The 21,806-nt window shown below is 34.5% G+C and overlaps 1 protein-coding gene across 2 annotated transcripts in view; it reads left to right on the top strand.

The window, feature by feature from the left end:
* ZBTB20 (zinc finger and BTB domain containing 20) overlaps positions 1 to 21,806 on the top strand; it is a 799,945-nt gene that overhangs the window by 221,477 nt on the left and 556,662 nt on the right. Inside the window, exon 6 of one of the 2 annotated variants that reach the window (XM_082394692.1) lies at positions 15,611 to 15,656. The gene's annotated coding sequence lies outside the window, so the exon portion shown is untranslated. Of the gene's footprint in view, positions 1 to 15,610; positions 15,657 to 21,806 lie in introns of those variants that run through there. The other variant, XM_082394696.1, reaches the window with a different exon arrangement.

The raw sequence follows: 21,806 nt of genomic DNA, 5'->3' as shown, positions 1-21,806 counted from the left end.
GCTGGTTTGATCACTGGTTGGGGAACGACAACAAAAAAAAGGGTGGGGCTATTTATATAGTGGTATACTGCTACAATTGGAAAGTAGAAAACATCTCTTCTTGCCTCACATTTCACATGAGTAAACTGAAGCCTTGATAGGGTCTTGTCCAAAGTCCCACTGCTGCTTAATAGTGGAACCATATCTTCTGATGGTTGATGGAGGTGGGGGCAGTTTTTCTTGCTGTAACCTAGTAGAATTAGATCCAGAGGCATACCAAAGGAGAAAAAAGTATGATGAAATTATTTCAAATGATGGATATCTTGTAGAGATTATATTCTTGCTGAGTTTTAAATAAGATTTTCTTTCCTTACTATCTGATATTACCATATCCTATAATGCATCAAGATCTGAAAACAGATCTTGTAATGACAGAGATATATGGGCTCTATTTTCAACTATAAAGCAAATTTGCTTTAGCTTCAATTTAAAAAAATATTTTGCATTTGAGTGTGTGCTCATTTTTAATTTAGAAAATATAATTTATTTGGGAACTTAATCATGACCAGTTCTTGAGATAGATTTTCAAGCTTTGAGATATGTTGTGGGTTACTGTAAATCTTGGCAGAGAACGTTGGACAGAGATTCTTTTAAGTTTCTTTTCTTTCCCTACTTTGATTTTGGGATCTGATGAAGGGTGTTGGTCTTGAGACATTTCACTGACAACTTTTTTCCACTTCCAAAACTTTTGAGAATTTGATATATATATAAATTTCACTTGCACTCTTAGCCATTTGCTGGTACATATTTCTTTAAATTTATTTTTTATCCATTTCATTTCTCCCTTTCTTCGTGTGTTGTTGTTCAGCCCTCTTCCAGAAGCAAGTGACATGTTTCTAGCCCATTGACTTCACTTTTTATCTGTACTTCTTGGTACCTATTTAGATCCTTCTGTTCCCAGAATTAATCATAATTCATGAGATGTTTCTGGTATGGAGAAATAAATCTCTAATCAAACAACCCACCTACAAATAACAACCATAAACTCTGACCAAAGAAAAAACCAAGGCAAAACAAACAAGTCAAAATACAATATGATATGAGCATTTTGGAGAATGAACAATAGTAGGAAGATTTTAGACAGGAGTTGAAACTTGTATTAAGCAACTAGCATAGGGTGGGGTGAGTTTCACATTTTTGTGGCTTTTCCTGAGAGTATCTGCAGTTGTAGTGGCAACATAGGGAAACTAAACTTCAAAAGAAAGCCTGGTGCTTTCAGACTGGAGGAACATGGGAAGGGACAGGGATGCCAGAGAGTGAGGGGTAACTCAAGAAAGGAAAGAGACAGAGATGGGAAAACTCAAATTCCATGTACAAACTCTGCCTAACTCTATGGCTGACCCCTGAACCACACATGCATAGGGTAGACTGAAAGCAATCCAAACTGAGATCTGAATAGGACAGAGTTTGCAACTTGAGACTAGCTAATGACCTGCTAAAACAAAAAACACCAGCACTCTCTGTCTCTGTGTAACAGAATCCAGAGTATTCACAATTAACATTGACAGTGTCCAAGATACAACCCCAAATTAGTTCAAATACAAAAAAAGCATGCTAAACTGTAACCCTTTCTCAAAGGGAAAGAAAATCAATAGATGAAAATTCAGAAATGACCCAGATGTTAAAATTATCAGACAAGAAAATTAAAGAAGCTATTACAACTGCTGAATGAAGTAAAAGAAAATATTGTTAATATGAATAAAAAATAGGAAATATCAACAGAGAAATTTTAAAATATATATCTATACAAAAAAACCAAATGAAAATTTTAGAACAGAAAAATACATTATCTGAAATAAATAAATTACTGAATAGGCTTAATAGCATAATGGATGTGGCCAAAGGAAAAGTCAGTGAACTTGAGTTAGATCAATAGAATTCATCCAATCTGAAAAAGAGTGAGAAAAGAAAGATGGAAAAAATGAGCAGAACCTCAGAAGCCTGAAGGACAATTTTAAAACATCTACTATATATGCAATTGAGGAATAAGAATGGGTAGAAAAAAATGTTTTAAGTATTTTAAGAATAAAGGTAAAGGCTTCCTAAATTTTGTGAAAGACATACATAGATTCAAGAAATTTAGCAAACCCCAGACATGATAAATTTGATGAAAACAATGCCTAGGAATAGCATAATAAAATTGTTGAAAGCCAAAAATAATACTGCATTCAAAATTATGTTTAGTGTTATGTAGATGTTATAATGTTGTATTTGAATATATTTTTTAAAAAGATGAGGAAACTGTAGAATGTAGTGTTTAAGTAATGGGCTTTAGTCTCCTAACATCAAGCTCTGCTACTTATTAAGTCTGTGACCTTGAACCAGTTTGTTTTCTTAGAACATCACTTTCTTCCTTTATAAAATGATGATAAAGATGAAAATAAAACTACCTTATATGGATGATGTACAGATTAAATTATATATGCAGAAGTCTTGGCAAAGTACTTAGTGGAAGTTAGATAAATGATAGCTCTTGTACCTCTTTGTTTTTTCTTAATGTTCTTTGCTTGGTTGTACTTCTTAATATTTATTATAGAAAATAATTTTCCTTTCTCATAATGCCTTTTTCTAGTTTTGGAATGAATGTTTAATAGTCTTATACAATAAGTCAAGGTGCTTTTCTGTTTTCTGCAGTATAGTTTTTATAACAGACCATCTGGTTTTTGAAGGTTTATTCCGTGTTGCCTTTAAATGTATTTAGGCCTGTGTGCACGCCTGTGTGTGTGTGTGTGTGTGTGTGTGTGTGTGTGTGTGTGTGTTTATATAGATTTTAACTGCTAAGGTAATATTTTGTTTATAAAAGTCTATTCAAGTTTTCTAGTTCCCCTCAAGCTAGTTATATTTTCAACAAAAATGTCCTTTAATCTATGTTTTAAAATAGCTTGAATAATTAGTTCAAATAAATAGCATAAAGTTGTTCATAGTATTCAGTAATTATTTTAATTCTTCAAACAGATTTGTTTTTTCTTTTTTAATGCTGTTTATTGGTATACCTTCTTTTTATGATAAAACTTCCCGGTGATTTGTCTTTTTATTAGTCTTTTCAAAGAAGCAAAATATTTTACTTTGTCGACTGTCTTTATGTCTGTTTTTCATTTCACTTATTTCTGATATTGTTTTGTTATTTTCCTGCTTTTAAAGTTTTTGGTTTTACTTTAATGTACCTTTTCTAACTTGGTAATTTTTAGTCTTTTTAACATATAAATTTAGAGCTATACAGTTTCTCCTAAGAACTGCTTTAACTGCATCCCTTGAGTTTTGGTATGTATTGTGTTCATTGTCACTGAGTTCTATATATTCTCTAACTTCCAAAATATTTATTGGCTTTTTGCCTATGAATTACATAAAATTTTAATTTAAATATTCCAACTATTGGAGATTTGGGGTGGGGTCAGGGTTATGGTTTTCTTAATTAAAGTCTAAATTTACTTGTGATTAGAGGAGATGATTCAATGATTTTAATTATTTAGTATATGTTAAGACAATTTGTGGCTTGATGTAAGGTCAATTTTTGTAAATTTTTCATTTGTACTTGGAAGATATGTGTATCTTATAATTCTTAGGTACAGGCTTTATATTTGTTAATTAGATCTGCCTTGTTAAATTATCATTACTTTTCTTGCCTGCTTACTCTTGCAATTAATGTTATAAATATGATCAAATCTTTCTTTATGATTGAGAATTTTGCTATTTGTGTTTTATGTATTTTATGTCTCTGTTGTTAGATGCTTAGAGGGGCAGTTTATTGTATCTTGTTAATGATTTGTTTCACTTTCATTATTTAATGAACATATTTATTTTTTAATAATTCTTTTACTTAAAACCTAGTTTATTAGACATTAATATAGCTACCTCAATTTTTACCATTTCTTTACTTTCAAATATTATATTTTAGCTGAGTCTCTTGTAAATAGCATGCCACTTACTTTTTTTTTTTAATTTATTTATTTTATTTTATTTATTTTATTTTTGGCTGTGTTGGGTCTTTGTTGCTGCAGGCGGGCTTTCTCTAGTTGTGGTGAATGGGGGCTACTCTTCGTTGCGGTGCACAGGCTTATCATTGCAGTGGCTTCTCTTGTTGAGAGCATGGGCTCTAGGCACACCGGCTTCAGTAGTTGTGGCTCGCGGGCTCTAGAGCGCAGGCTCAGTAGTTGTGGCGCACAGGCTTTGTTGCTCCGCGGCATGTGGGATCTTCCCAGACCAGGGCTTGAACCTGTGCCTCCTGCATTGGCAGGCAGATTCTTAACCACCGCGCCACCAGGGAAGCCGCCACTGACTTTCTAAAATTCAAATTGTTGCTCACCTTTAACCAGAAATTTAACTGGTGTATATTTATTGTGATTACTTATATGTTTAATTACTAAAATCCTAATTTGTGCCCTCTATTTACAATGCATTTAAAAAAAAAATTTGTTCTTGCTTTTCACTATTGTATTGAGTTTTCTTAAGTTCCTTTCACCCCTCTATTAGTTTGAAAATTATGCATTTTTAAAATTTTCTAACAGATAGTGATTACCTTTAAATACTGTATAATCCTACTTGATTTGATGATGTTAGTATCTCTATCCTCCTGTCAAACAATATAAAAATGTTAAAGTATTTCATCTTCAATCACCCCTGCCCTTATCTTACATATTAATACTGTCTAATATTTTAGATCCAACTTGTTTTTATATCCCATTTAATAACTGGTATTATTTAACTTTTTATAGTAAGAATTTATTTAAGATTCCTTAGGTGGTTACCAATTTCCAGTGTGCTGTTGACTGGCAAAAGCTGATTGTGTGTATCTCTTTCCAACTCTTCATTCAGTGACATTATGTTTGTAGTTTGAAGTTGGCCATGGTGGGAGTATTTATACAATAGAAATCAGTAAACACTACAAATCTGGGCTTTTTTTTTCTTGGAAGAATCATTTGTTGACTATTTACCAGTACACCACTGCCAGTATTCTTGTTTTTCATTTGTTTTTTCATCCAATCCTTTATTCTGGGTTAAATTTACTTATTACTAATTTATATTTTTATATTCTTTTAATGAAGGCAAATTATAAGTAAACTTTTGATCCTCATTTGAAAATGTACTTTATTCTTACTTTTTAAAATTTGAAGTATAGTTTATTTACAATGTAGTATTAGTTTCAAGTGTACAGCAAAGTAATTCAGTTATATAGAAATGTATATTTTTCAGATTATTTTCCAGTATAGGTTATTACAAGATATAGACTATAGTTCCCTGTGCTATATAGTAAATCCTTGCTTAGTTATTTTATGTATAGTAATTTATATCTGTTAATCCAAAACTCCTAATTTATCCCTCCCCACCCCTTTCCCCTTTGGTAACCATAAGTTTGCTTTCTATGTCTGTGAGTCTATTTCTTTTTCATAAATAAGTTCATCTGTATCATTTTTTTAGATTATACATATAAGTGATAGCATATGATATTTGTCTTTGACTTACTTCAGTTAATGTGATAATCTCTAGATCCATTCATGTTGCTGCAAATGACATTATTTCATTCTTTTTTATAGTTGAATAATATACCATTGTGTATGTGTATGTGTGTGTGTGTGTGTGTGTGTGTGTGTGTGTATATATACATATATATTGCTTATCCATTCATCTGTCGATGGGCATTTAGGTTGCTTCCATGTCTTGGCTATTGTAAATAGTGCTGCTGTGAACACTGTGGTGCATGAATCATTTTGAATTAGAGTTTTTGTCTTTTCTGAGTATATGCCCAGGAGTGGGATTGCTGGATCATATGGTAACTCTATTTTTAATTTTTTAAGGAACCTCCATATTGTTCTCCACAGTGACTGAATCAATTTCTATTTCTGCTAACAGTGTATGAGGATTCCCTTTTCTCCACACCCTCTCTAGCACTTATTATTTGTAGACTTTTTGATGATGGCTGTTCTGGCTGGTGTGAGGTGATACCTCATTGTAGTTTTGATTTTGATATTCTCACTTTTTAATGATAGTTTATTTGACTATATAAACTACCATACTTATTTATTTTCCCTCAATACTTTGAAGATACTATTCCATTGTTTTCTAGACTCTGTACTGTTGTTGTTGAGACATCAACTATCTATTTAGTTGAGTTTCCTCTATAGATAATCTGTCCTTACTCTTTGTCTTTGGTGTTTGTACAGGTTGCGGATTGTTTGGCTCTAAGATTTATTCTTTTCTCTTCTTCTTGGTTGTTTTTGAAGAGGGCAGACCATTCAGGCTGAATTTCCTAGGCTCCCAAATCAGTTTTCTTCTGCCAGGCTTCATCCAGTTGGAATCACTGGTGATTGACTGAGAACAGGAGGAAAGGAGAAATTTAAAAATGTCTCCTTTGTCAGCCTGGGTGACATTTCCAAACACTGCTACATCTCTGTAGTGGACCCAACTCCTGATGAACCAATTCACCAGCACTCCCTATTTTACCCCTCTGTCCCTTGCCATTGCTAATTTCTGGGTTGTGTCATCATACCTTGGTTCACTTATCAGCCTCTTCTGCATACTTTATATTGCCTCATTTTAAACACTGTGAGTGGTTTATGTTTCCTTGATTGGATCATGAGTGATACAGTGTTCTAGATTTCATTATAACATCTCCAGATTTGGATTTATTTTTATTTATTATTTTTGGGACTTGCTTTATGTATCTGATGTTCCATGTCTTTCTCAATTCTGGAAAAGATCCATTATTGCTTCAGATATTGCCTTTTTGTCTTTATTTTCTCATTCTCATATACTTTTTAGACATGTTAAATCTTTTTATTCTGTTCTTCATATTTCTTAATCTCTTTTTTATATTTTCCACCTTTCTCTTTTTCTTCTGGGTAAATTCCTTAGAATTATCTTTCATTTCAGTAATTCTTCCCTTATCTGCATCTAATGTGATGTAGCCTCGTTTCAGATGCAAACTTTAATACAAATTTCATTCCTTTAAATCTCTTTGGTTTTTATCAAATCTGCTTTTCCATGTTTTTTCTGCTTATTTTTGCCTCTTTCTTTTAAAATTTTTATCATTTTAAATATTTTGTCCCACTGAAGTCTGAGATTAATATTCTCTTACTTCAATTCTTAAGACTATGCCCTCCTTATTCATTTTCTAACTTAATGCTTATATTTGATGTAAAGCACTTTTGTGTCTGCTGACTCCTTTATGAAAAAGCCTTTCCTTATATGTTTGATATCTTTGATATGTGAGCTCTTCTTAATTGAAGTTTGCTTTTCCTGTGAGACTCCCACATAATCTGGGTTGTTGAAGGTGTCCTGGTAGAGAGTGTTTTTTTTTTTTTTTCTTTTTCTACGTAGTCCAGGCATATTACTTGGTTGCCATTCTCTGTGGTTGTCATTATTGTAAACCTGCTTTTTGTCCCTGAAGCTTCCTGATTATTACTGAGTTGGATAATACCTCTGGCGTGTTGTATAACATCATAATAATGCCCTCTCTTTCACATCCCTTTTCTTCCTATCTTTCTGGAATTTTAATTTATTGTAAGATCAGACATTTTAAAGGTTTTGCTTGTGTATGCATTTGTATATTTTCTGTTTTAAATGTGGTACCTCTATGTTTTAACAGGAACATTCCTTTGTGAATTTAGCCTAACATTTTATAGAGGAGCCTACTCCTTCCAGAGGACCTTTTTACCATTCCTTTGGCTTTAATGCTTTTTCTCCGAGGTTATCTTCCTGACTCATTTTTGTATTTATTTCAGGTCTTTACCTAAATGTGTTCAATGATATCATCACTGGTCATACTATCTGAAATTTCAACCACAACTCCCCCATCCTAGAATTTATTTCTCCCTTCCTTGCTTTATTTTAATTCCTTAGCATGGACCATTATCTATCATTCTATGTATTCAACTTATTTTTCTTGCTTATTGTCAGTTGCCCACACAAAAACATAATCTCCGTGAGATCAGAAATTTTCATCTATTTTGTTCATTCCTATATTTTCACCACCTAGAATAATGACTGGCTCATAGTAAATACTCAATAAATATTTGTTTAATAATGGATGAAATATTCATTGTCTGTGTATTGTGTGCCTGTCCCTGAACTAGGTGGTGATGATACAAAGGAAAGAAAAATAGACAAGATTCCAGCCCTCATGAAGATGACTGCCTTACAGAGAGCATAGATAGACTTAAAAATCACTGTATCACCACAAGTGGACAAAGGTTATGAATTCAAATGCACTCTTTTAATGAACTTATTGGTACCAGGTGGGCATTCCTTGAGGTTGCCCACCATGAGGTTGCATGGTGCTTACTTCTGGTATGCAATGTATCTAAGACCTCTTATTCTCTTTCTTTATCTAAGAACAGACCAAAGAATACACACACACACACACACACACACACACACACACACACACACACAGACTAGAAAGATAATGATTTAGCCAGAAAACAATCTTAATGAGGGAGCTGAAGTAGTTTGACTACAGTAGTAAGAAAATGAAAGTAAGCACGAAAAAAGAATTTCCAATAAAGTTTTCATGATAGCCAGTTTCTCTTCCAATCTTGGTAGCCACTGTATGATGATCACAAAATGCAAAGAAAGGGCCTAACTCTACATTCTGATGCCTTGTGATTGTACCTAAAGAGCTAGTGCACATTTGGCTTTTATAACTCTGCAGGTAGTACACAGAGGAGGATATGCTATTACCTTATCACAGTAAATAATAAAGTTCATGGCTATATTTACACAGGCTGAGTTTCCAGTATGTGAACTCAAGTGAAGAATGTTAAATCTCTAATATGTGTTTAATGTACATTTCAGTTGATTTTTCTCCTAACTATAGTGGTAACAATTATTTTATATGTGGGGAAGGGTGTGTCACCTAAGAAAAAGCTAATAGATTTTTTTGGCAATTTTTCTATCGTGTTAAAATGTCTTTCCATTTCTAACTGCTGTTATGTTCTTACTGCTCTGTCTTATGCTTTTTTTTACTTATTGTCTCTCATATCTACTTACTTTTTTTTTGCCTTTGAATCCTTTTTCTTTCATTTTTCTCTACCCAAAATGTCTGCTCCTGAGCTTTTAGTCAAATCATATCTCTATTTTGCTGCAGACACTGGCTGGCCAACACAAAAGAACTAATTTGTAGTAAGCCCCTTCTCCTAAATACCATGAATTATACTAGTAGTTGCTTTCATATATACAATCTCATTTAGTCACCATTAAAAACTCTGCGTGCTAGATAAAAGACCCCCATTTTAAATAAGATGAAACTGAGTATTTAGGGAGATTATGTAAGTTCCCCTAGGATACACACTGAGTAAGCTGGAATTCAAACCCTAAACTTCTAATTGGAAATGAATGGTTCCATTGCTTCGTCTAGACATTGTGCCTACAGCCTACCTAGTATTGCTTTTGAAGTTTTCCGGACCTGCCATTGATTGAACAGAATTTATAATGAAAGAGTACCTACAGCATCAAGTCTTCCATGTGACAGATAGACTTGGAATGTAGAGCAAATAACAGTAGGGGTAGCTGTTACCTATCTAATTTTACAGCCTCTTTTGATTGAAAACTGCTGCTCCAAACCTCATATTTACTCATCTGACCAATACTTATTGAGTGTTTATTGTGTGTCAGGCACTAAACCAGACCCTGGATATAGAGTGCTGAACAAAATAATGTGGCCTCTATGGAGTGTACAGCCTAGTGAGGGAGAGAGAGAATAAACAAATAAACCAATAACCACACGGATAATTCAAACTGTAATGAATTCCACAAAAGAATAAAATAATGGTTGAATCTGTCTCAGGAACAGTAGTCAGATCCAGCCTCTCAGAGACTTAGAAGAACCACACAATCAGTTAGGAACTGCAGAACTCTTTGAGGGAACTCTGTGTCTCAACTTCTACCGTACCAGGTGTCTGCTAAAGAGCGAGATTTGGATGACTCCTAGCCACCCTGGGGCCAAACCAACCAGGCTTTCTAATCTGTTGTTAACATTTGAAACTCAGATTCTGATCATCTAGTTTTGTACTGATTAAGAGGACAAGTAAGAGGGAAAACTAAAAGAAAAGAGGTTGGAAGATTAGTCCTTTAAAGATTGAAAAATAATTTGTTTAGGAATGCAATTCTTTAATTTTTCAATGCATTGTGAATTTTCTTAATCATCAGGAATAGATGATAACACAATTCAGTCAACATTCCTTTACCCAATATTTAACCCATACCTACTATTTATCCATTAGGTACTGTACTAGGGACTAATGACATAATGGTGAATAAGACAAAACCTCTGTTCCTATGTTTACAGTCTTATGTGAAAGACAATTACAATGCAGTGTGATGATTATTATGACAAGATTAAGCACAGGACATCAGATTCTGGAGGAGGTAATATTTAAATTAAGACTCCAGGAATGTGTACAAGCTAGTCAGTAGAATTTTCACATTCATAAGAATAAATCCTTTCCATAGTCATAGCTTCAGGTTGTGAATATTTTGAAAATATTATTCTTGACATTTATCTAAATTCCAATTTTGTTAATTTTCTTCACTAGATCCTAAACTTTAAGGTAAGAAGTTAAGTTTTTAAAAATCATCTATTAAAAAACTATTTTCTCTTTAATACACTCTGAAGTGTGACTTATAAGATAGAGTTATTAACATTTAGTGTATTGTGGATCAGGTTTCTACTGGAGAGTTCAAATTCATCATGTTTATACATAAAATTTGATATTAAATTGTTTCATTTTAAATGGTAGCCAATAGTCATAGAAAATTTAAATATAGAATTATTTTATAAGCTTAGCTTTTCATACATTCTGTAGCTTTATTAGAGCTGGTCTAACCTAAGGTCTAGGCAGACCAACTGTGCCCTTGGGTTAACGGGTGTTTATCATATGATTTCCTTTTCCTTCCTTATTGCCCTTTATCTGTTTCCAGTTCACAGGGTTGATAAATAGATAACTGTTGCCTCTCTTTCTTCCTGTTTCTGATAGGGCTAACTCTAACTCTGTAACTTACAAAAATAAGCATAACTAAAGTTTTTCAAGCCTACTTTTAAAATTATAATTTCTCTTAATCTTCATAGACTTTCTGTTCAGATAAACTCCAGAAGTTAGGGCACCTCAACTTAAAAAAAAGTAAATTGTCTTTATTGATCATTAAAATCTGTATTTTATAATAATATAATAATGATAGAGCACCCAGATTAGTTGTGGGTCTGGAAGAAGTAAACACATAGTAAATAAAAGTATTTTGGATTACATAGTGTCTTTTCTCAAAATAGGTAAAATTTAAAATATAAAGCACTAAATATTCCTAAGAATGCTTAGTCATGGGGGAAATGTTTTTTAGTCTAAATTTAGGTTCAGAGCTCTTTTATGGAGCCATTGCTCCTGCAGACCCAGCCGAGGCCCTTTTCAGTGTCCTAAGTGAATTAGGTATTAGATTTATTAATGCCTCAGGCCCATCCAGTATGAAGGGAAGATAAACTTTCTTGCACTTCACAACATATAGTTGGACCTTTTCAGTTCCCACTGGGGAACACAGCTGTGCCAACCTAGAAGTAAAAAGAACTTTAAAAAAATCCTCTATAGTATATCTCCATCTGGAATGGTACTGATAGTACCTTCACCCTCATATGACCCAAACAATTCTAGGGATTATATAAACTGCAGTGGATTCTAAAGATACCATGTAACAATTCTGAATTTGTGCTGTCCTCCAAATCAAAACAGAAATAAGGTCTAGAACAACATCAGTATGTATTCATTTGTGTATTTCAAGCCCTGAGAGAAAAACCCACTGTGATATTTTTTTACTTATATTTGCAAACATTGTGTTACATGTGAGCTCAGGTCATTTGCAGGGTCTCTTTAGAATACATAAAAAAGTGATACTGCTCACGTGTGATCGTTAAGGAGTCTACAACACCTGGTCCTGATTCCAGTTGCATAATTATGTTCACTTTTGTCCTTATATTTCCATTTCCTGATTGTTTCAATTAGGTATAGACAATGATCTTTCATTTTTCATTCAGGAAAATGGGCAGTATTGCTGCACGTATTACTTAGATCCTACTGCCTTCCCCTTCAATGATAGAAATGGTGCTTTAAAATGCAGGTTAGGGTTGCTTATCCTGGCTGTTAATATTGTTATAGTGTTTCCTGATTCAGAGATGCTCTGTGAACATCCAGCACATGACTGGCTCTTGGATGAGCTGTGGAATCCTGAGCAAGTTGTCTTTCTATCTCCTTCCTCCTTCGTTAGCTTAGCTCTTTAGCTTAAAGGTACAGACATCCCCTCTTTTTCTCATACAACTACGACAGTACTAATAGCTTCTGTTCAGCAAAGTTTACTTTATAGCAGGTACTGTGCTAGTTCCTTTACATGCCTATAACATGTAATAGGCACAAACAATCCTATAGGGTAGGTAACATGATCATCATTTTACAGACAGGGAAAATGTAACTCACTCAAGAACACACAATTGAAAAGAGAGATCTAGAACTCGAAACCAGGTTTCTCTGATTGCAAAAGCTAATCACTTAACCACCACCCTACCTCATATAACTCTGCTGCTGTCTCCAACCCACAGATCATTGATCACTCGAATAGCTTCTCTTACCGCTTGGCACTGCCTCAAACAGGCTGACCCCATTGACTGAACCTCAGAACCATCGTGTGACACTAGCTTCAGAGAGGCAAATGCTGATTATGGTTACAGCCCACCAGGAGACTGAACTGTCATTGAGAGAAACTCTGTGCTGCATTATTTTATCTGCACAACAAAAATGGTTCACATCCACCACCACCGTCACCACCACCACCCCCTTTGGTTGTTAGAGATTCCCTCAGCACTCGTCTATCCACCCTTACCTTCTTTTCTTTCCCTGGAGGTGGTGTTATAGCAGCGTCTTTGGCAAGGTTAGCAAGTAATTCATTTATTTACTTTGGTTGACAATAAATAACTATATCCTGTTAATAACTGTGCATATGTTTATGTGGCTTTAGGTAATCTGAGACAATCTTATGCATCTGGTATCTGAGATTGGCTCAGTATTCTTTCATACCTGGTTTCCTATTATATAACTCTATTAATAAACAGTAGACTACATACGGATAAAAAATACATACTTATAGTAATTTATTAGGGCATTTTATAAGTGATACACATTCACGTACTTAAGAATTTTGTTGAGTGTTATGTAAATATCCGTTTTTGCTCAATAATACAAAAAAAAAACACCTGATACGTGTTTTCTTAGTTTAAAGTACACCAGATCTGTCACAAATGCACTAAGCTGTATGTATTGTGTTTACATCTTTATGTGAGCTGTATGTACATATTTTTTGTTTAGTTTTTTGTTGTTTGTTTTTTAAGACTATTTTTTTAGATCAGTTTTGGATTCACAGCAAAATTAATAGGAAGGTATTATGTACATACTTTTCAGCACTTTTTAATTTTTTTAAATCTTTTTTTTTTAATTAAAAAAACATTTTTTTTTTTTTTTTTTGGCTGCGTTGGGTCTCTGTTGCTGCGCGTAGGCTTTCTCTACTCACAGCAAGCGGGGGCTACTCTTCGTTGCTGCGCACGGGCTTCTCATTGCAGTGGCTTCTCTCGTTGCGGAGCACGGGCTCTAGGCGCACTGGCTTCAGTAGTTGCAGCGTGCGGGCTCAGTAGTTGTGGCGCATGGGCTTATTTGCTCCGCGGCATGTGGGATCTTCCCAGATCGAACCCATGTCCCCTGCATTGGCAGGCGGATTCTTAACCACTGTGCCACCAGGGAAGTCCAGCACTTTTAAATTGTTAGTTCTATGAAGGTAAAATGTTTCCTAATTTGTCTTTTAGAATATCATAATGCTGAACAACACTTTGAATGCAATAGATGCTCACTATATACTGTTGACTTGTTGAACAAATTAGTTTGTAATAGGTTGAACAGATTTGTAGTCCTAAATTGTTCTTGCTATCATTTCACTCTGCATAATTAAGGAAGTTTTACTAAGACAATTAAAAATGTGTTATTGAATTACTGGTTTAGATTCTAAAGCAGTGGGATAAAAGAGACCCTGGCTATACCCCTATGAGGAACCAGTAAGGATGAGTTTCTCACTGTAGGTATACTTAGTGGATTTTATGCGTGACTGAATTAATTTATTTTACTTACGAAGGTTAGATTTATCACTTCCATATGGCACTCTAAAACTTTTTTCCCTTACCCCCCCAACAACTAATATTTTTCTTATTATAAAAGTAATGTTTATCATAGAGATTAACTATATATGAAAGTAAAAAGAAAAAATTAAAAACATGCATAATCTTATTATCCAGATATAATCACTCAATATTTTTGTGTGTTCTTTGTAGTTTTTTTTCCTCTCAGCTGCACAATTTCATTATGTCCATTCAGTTGGTACTCTATATATTTATAAAACATTATAGTACCACAAGCTACCTTGTGGATTGTTTAAAAATATTTCTTTATATGGATGTGCTATGCTTTATTTATTTTTCTACTGTTGGACATTTAGGTTAGTTTCAGTTTTTTGCTATCATACAAATTACCTTTTTAACATTAATCTCTGTTGGTTTTCAGTTATGTAAGATATATTCCTAGAATTAAAACTACTGAGTAAAGATTCTGAACTTTAAGTTCTTGATCATATTACTCAATAGTTTTCCTGAAAATTTTTAGCAATTCACACTCCTATCAGAAGTGTATGACGAAGTGTTTCATTGAGTCATCATCAAAATTATTTCTTCTACACACTTTTAAGCAAGTATTATCAACTAGATATGACTTTACTATGTTACTATCATCAACTATGTTCAGAAGTATATAAAATAAGTATTTTAGTTTGCTTTCAGAGAGAATTATGAAATATGTTTAAGGGTCACGGTAGTTCAGAGGCTACATTTTGCGATACAGTTTCCACTTACATGCAAATATTTTTCGGGTCTAATTGTGAACTGTGCATACTTTGTTTAAGCTGGACTTCTTTATCAATACCTACTTCACTGGCAGTTATCTCAAAGAGTGTTACGTCGAGGCATCACATCTAGTGTGGCTTTAGCATTCCATCTTGTAGTGATCAATATCATTTCTATTTGCTGTTGTAATTTGAAGTTAATGAACATAGAGTTTACTTGTATTTAATTATGCATTTTTGTGGAGCTCTACAAAAGCATCTTTCTTCCACACAAATCCAGACTGAGTGGAGATGAATCTGAGTGGTTTCATTTTATAGAGTAGCAGTCATATTTGTATTAGGAAAACAATAGCCTTGGAAGAATACCAAAGAAAAAAACCATTTTTAAGTGTTTGTCTCATTCTCTAGTGAAAGCATTTTCCTTTCAGAGGCCATGGTACTTGTTTTTGATCACACTGCTCTGGGATGCTGTGTGTGGATGTAGTTCACACATGAATTTAGGGTGAACTGAGATATCATATGGGGAAAATATAGATATAAAATAACCCACCTATTTAAGAACTGCAGTGTTTTCTACTTCTCTGCAGAAATTGTCTCAGCATAAATAGTGGCTGCACTTAGAAAATAATTTTTACTTAAAAAATATATTTGTTTTACATTTCAGAGTACCTGATAAATTGCAAGTCTGTTTGTGCCCCATAGCTGCACAGGTACGTATATGAATTACCTATAGTTATATTAATCTGTATATTAACTGGCAAGTTACTAAAATTTGGGGTATTAAAATTGCTTACAGATTTCATAATGTGAAAATTAATTTTTGAGTACTTACAAATATTGACAGCGTCAAAGGATAGTACATTTTACACATACCTTGCATTTCACTCTATTGTAAGAATCAAATAAACATTTCTAAGATTTGATGAAGCAGAATAATTTTAATTACAGAGCATTCATCTTGTGGAGAGATTAGAGAGTGTTTTATGGAACAGTACTATTAAAGCAACTCCTGACGTGCAGTCAGAGACTATTGCAAAACCACTGTTTTTGACACTGTTGTTTTATTTTCAAACTTTTTGTGCTGCTTTTTATTTTCTGTGGTGGTTGCTTTAGGTAAGGAGTAGTTGCAGATGTCTGCTTCACTGTCTCAAGCACTAGAGTAACGGGAAAAAAATGTTTGCACCTGTTTAAAAATCTCAACTGTGTGGTGTTGTGGTTCCTGGGCAACAGGCAGGAATTCTCAAAAGCTTGGTTGCACCTGCTCAATTGTTGCTTGCAGCTGTGTCGTAAGATTGAGCGCACAGAGAAGCTTGTTAGCAGTTTGCTTGTGCTGTTACGTATTTTGTGTACTTTGAGTTTGAAAGATTCTTACTTGATGTAGACCTTGAACTATTACATTGGTTTATTATAAAACTCAGTGATTTTAGCTCCCAAATATTTTATCCAAATTCTTCGTTCTCAGTCTCAAATATTTTTTTAGCAGCTATTGACTGCCCTAGATAATGTTTATGTTAACTTCTTTAAAGGATACCTGGAGAGAGTGGATCTCTCAAGATAACTGGGTTGATAATAATTTTTGTCCTCATAGAGACACTTTCTGTTTGGCTCAATTTCACTATGTTGGCAACCCCACTATGTGAGGCTGGATGTAGTTATTGATCCATTTAGCTGAACAGATTTGAAAGCATTTGGCTATTAGTGGACACATGGGGCATATTCAGAAAATTTAAGTGTATATTGTAAGATGATTTCTTGATTTGTGCATGTGCCTCTGTTGCAGTAGGGTGGAAATGAGAGAAAAAAAATAACAACAATTAAATAGTAATCTTAGAAAAGGGGCTAAAATCCAGATGTAAATTTTAAGGCTGGAATATCATCCTTTATTTCTGTCAAATCCTAGTCATCTGATATTTTTCCCTAAGTGTTGCTGTTAGTGATGTTAAGTTTCTTTTGGGTAATAGCTCTATATATTTTCTGACAAATATCTGTATTTTTAATATAGACAAGCTACTACAGAGTATATCTTATACTAGTTAAATAAAGTTCTATAAATATAATATAAAAAGTGGGAACTCAGGTCTTCCCTGGTGGTCCAGTGGGTAAGACTAGGCATTCCCAATGCAGGGGGCCCGGGTTCCATCCCTGGTCCGGGAATTAGATCCCGCATGCATGCCACAACTAAAAGATCCCGTGTGCTGCAACTATGGCACAGACAAAATAAATAAATAAGTAATTTTTTTAAAAGTCACAACTCAATAAGCAAAGTATTTAATTGAATAATTTATTTGGTTGTACCCAATTCCCAGTATTGAAAACTTACTCTAATAACCTGCATTATTCTTCCTAAAAATGCTTCAGTAAAAAAATGGTAAGGAGTTTCCATCAGTATTTAGTAACATAAAATCTTAGAGCTTGTGTATCTTCTCCTTTTATTGACCCATTTAAATCTGTTTTTTTAAAACTACCATAATATGAATTTAACTGACCTCTTTGGGAGTAGGAAACATCGGTACTGAGCTAAATATACGGTTGTCCACAGACTCTTAATACAATGCCTTGTACATAGTAGGTGGTCAGTAAATGTTGAATGAATGCATGTATGAATAAAACATGTCTGGAGGGATAAAGAGTCCTAGAAACTTGTTACTTGTTGTATATTGTGGATGGTCCTGATGGACTTCCTTCAGTTCTCATACTACTGATGAGGTGGAGATGAGAATACTGAAAAATTCTGTCCTTAAAATGAGAAATGAATATGTAAGAATTGATCCTCGTCACAATCAAGAATTACCATAACACTATTTGCAATGTGCTTTGTATTCATTTTGCTGACTATGAGAAAGTCTTTTTTTTTTTTTTACAATAAGAAAGGGAGTGGGTCTTAGAATTTCTTGAGCCCTGGGGACCTGGCCAGTCCCCCCAGGTCTAGAAAATCTTTTTTTTTTCCCCCACTCTTATTTATTTATTTATTTATTATTATTTTTAACATCTTTATTGGAGTATAATTGCTTTACAATGGTGTGTTAGTTTCTGCTTGGTGCTTTGTGACCACCTAGAGGGGTGGGATAGGGAGGGTAGGAGGGAGATGCAAGAGGGAGGAGATATGGGGATATATATATATGTATAGCTGATTCACTTTGTTATAAAAAAGAGAAAAGTCTTTATATTATCCCTATTTTATGCACAATGCTGAGGCATTCAATGACTAAGTCACTTGTCACCTTGGAAATATTTTCAGTATAGGAATAAATAAATCTCTGTGTTATGTGAGCAGTGCCATGAGTTTCCTGAGCAATCACTTTCTCCCCCAAACTCCCTACCCCCACCCTAACTCTATCTCATTGAAAACACAAAAATAAGCTGTATGTTGACTTATGGCCTGGTAAGATTAGATCATATTAAAAAAATTGTGGTTTGCTAAACAGAAGTAATGGGCCCTGTGTTTGCTGTATACATGTTTATAATTATGGTTTCTATTATTTATTGAATTCTAACTGTAAATAAGTAGATATGAAGCCAAGCAGAGGTAGAGTCAAAATAGTGTGAGTTACGACCTGCTTTAGATAGACCCCTCTCAAGTTCCATTTTGTATGGCATGAGGCAGTCACATAACAACGGCAGAGGTAGCAAAGTGAGCCAGTATCTATTGCATCAAAACATCTTGTTTAGACTTCTCAAATTTTAGTACCACTGGTTGATGATATTCATGGGTACTATTAAGCTTGGAAGTATCTTTCCTCTGGGAACAGTTTTTCTTTCACCTTAGTTTACACCGGTGGGTGAGAGGCCAATATCAGGGACATTATTTTTTTTTCCAGAAACTTAGTTTGGTAGAATCAACTATATCCTCTGTTAGGCTAATATTAGAAATTAAGAGATGAACCAAGAACATGTATTAGCTAGAATACTAAACCAGATGATAGCAAATGCTTCAGTGACTTGTACTAGAAATTACAGTATGGAATACCCAGGAGGGAGAAATCACCTAGGATTCCTGAGCATAAATGCAGATTTCCCTGTGATTTCAGGGTTAAAGAAATAAAGGAAGAAAATCAATATTTATTGAGAACATAGCATGTCTAGATATAATTTCTTTCTTTCTCCCCTTCTTTTCCTCCCTCCCTTCCTCATTTCCTTCCTTACTTTTATTCCACACAATAATGAATACCTACTATTTGCTAGACCCTGAGCTAGGCTAAATAGATAAAGTCTTTGCCCTCAAAGAGCATACAGGCTAGTAGGAAACAAAGATATGTCAGCAGAACTCCTTTTGTCTTCACCACTTATTATTAGTATGGACCCAGACAAGTTACCTAATTTTTCTGTTCCTTTGTTACTTCTTTGGAAAATTGGAAAAATAATAGTATCTACCTTATGTATTGCTGTGTTGAGTTAAATATAACATAATACACGTACAATTCTTAGTCCAGTGGTTAGCATGTAGCAAGTGCTCAATAAATCTTAGCTATACTACTATTATTTCTAGCACCACCACCACCACTACTACAATTTAGATGCTGAAGAAAGACCCTCTACTTGACCGAGAGCAGGTACCCTGGTCTGGACACTGTCACATTGATTGTCGTAAAGGTTCTCTCTAGTTACCTCTGCTTCTAGGGATTTAGAAGAAGTCCTAAAAATCACATAGTGTTAGAACTTGAAGGGACCTTAATGGTCAACTATTTAATATTTTTGTTTTATCCATGGTGAGAAAATAAGCTCAGAAAAGTTTATGTACTTGTCAGGGTTATACAGTATAGTAGGTGAGAGATGTAAGAATTTGAAACCAAAACTCAGGATTCTTGGTCTAGTGTAAGATACCTCATATATTAGCGTTAATTTTTTTTCTACTAGTGATTGGAGAGTTGATTCCTTATCTCCAGGAAGTAAATGGACTATATCAAGTTGTTGGAATACTAACCACAAGACAAGCTATCACTGCACTGAATCTAAAAGACCTTCAGGTTTTCTCATAAAGGGGTTAATTTCATCTAAATTGATTGAAGCCTTTTAGTTTGTGTTTGTGAATAACTGGTTTCTTCTTAAGGAGAATAAACTGAGTCAAGTTTACCAAGACATCTACTATCTAAGTGACTTCAGATGATTTAAAGGAGACTGCGGATACCTTAAATAAATCAGCATCTTAAAAGTCAGTGATATGTTAGGGTATCTGGATTCTAAATCTCTTGCCTGACTTTGAACTTAGGAGCTTTGGAGTTCAAATGACCTTCACTGAATTCCAGTTCCACAGTTCAGTAGCTGTGTGACCTGATCGAGGTTGTCTAACCTTGCTAACACTCGAGTTTTCTTATCTAAAATTTGGTGGTAACAATGTCTACCTTTTCAACGATAGATGTGAAGATTAAAGTCGATTAGGTATACAAAATACTTTATTTAGTGCATAATACACACTAGTATTTCATAAATATTCTTTTCTCTCCCCTTGTTAAAATATAAAAGTTGTTATGATAGGCAGTATAGGAATTTGGAGGAAGTATAGGATTCACTCATTAAGAAAGTTAATTTTGGCAAAGTTATGCCTTTGATGATTGCAGTTGAGTATCTCAGTTCATCTTGGTTAGAGTCACCATTTCTTTTTTCTTTTTTTAATAAATTTATGTATGTATGTATGTATGTATGTATGTTTGGCTGCGTTGGGTCTTCATCGCTGCACGTGGGCTTTCTCTAGTTGTGACGAGCGGGGGCTACTCTTCGTTGCGGTGTGTGGGCTTCTCATTGTGGTGGCTTCTCTTTGTTGTGGAGCACGGGCTCTAGGCGCACAGGCTTCAGTAGTTGTGGCTCGCAGGCTCTATAGAGCGCAGGCTCAGTAGTTGTGGCGCACGGGCTTAGTTGCTCCGCGGCATGTGGGATCTTCCCGGACCAGGGATCAAACGCGTGTCCCCTGCATTGGCAGGCGGATTCTTAACCACTGCACCACCAGGCAAGTCCCAGACTCACCATTTCTAACTGAACATGCTACATGTCTGTAGAAGCTGGGGCTGTTTAAAGAAAAGCTCAAGATGAAGATAATCACATCCACTTAAATGTCTGTTGATTATGGAAGTGTGCCTTGCAATGAAAGGGCTGCTGATACAACTCCCGGGCAACTTCACCCCTCTTTTGAAAGTCAGATACCCTTAAAACTAATCTCGTAAACAATGAAGAACCCATACTTGCTAATTAAACCATGTACTCTTACATGCATCCTAGTGAACTGAAGGTGGTTCTGTTGGCAAGGTTTTCACAATCTAAGCAGCCACAGGTTTAGTGAGCAGAGTTGGCAATGAGTAAAGGCTTTATAAGGCTTTCTTTTTCTCTCAAAAAGGAAATTTGTGTAGTAAAATGTCTTGATAAGAAAAGTGGATTTGTGAATTTGTATGTATGATTTTCCCTTATCTCTAATAAAAACTAGATAATCTTAATTATAGTAAACAAGTTGGTTTTTTTTTTCCCCCTACCAGGCTCTTTATATTGCAGCAGTATCTTCCTGAACAGCAATCAGAAAAGAAATAAGGGAAAAAGCACTAGATAATATATGAAATAGACCATTATTCAGTAGAGTTAATAAAGTTGACTTGCCTATTGTCAAGTGTACAGTTTTGACTATGATGAGTCAAGGTAAACATTAATGCTTAAGGAAATTTTTATTTAGTTGGGTATTAGTTTGCTAGGGCTGCTGTTAACAAAGTATCACAAACTGGGCAGCTTAAACAATAGAAGTTTTCTCACTCTGGAAGCCTGAGATCAAAGTTTTGGCAGAGTTGGTTCTTTCTGAGGGCTGTGAGGGAAAGATCTGTTTTAGGCCTCTCTCCTTGGCTTGTAGATGTCCATCTTCTCCCAATGTCTCTTCACGTTGTCTT

Source organism: Balaenoptera borealis, assembly GCF_965194805.1.
Source record: "Balaenoptera borealis genome assembly, chromosome: 5".
Taxonomy (NCBI): domain Eukaryota; kingdom Metazoa; phylum Chordata; class Mammalia; order Artiodactyla; family Balaenopteridae; genus Balaenoptera; species Balaenoptera borealis.
The sequence above is the reverse complement of the archived record's forward strand: the minus strand, read 5'-3'. Positions and strand labels throughout refer to the sequence as shown.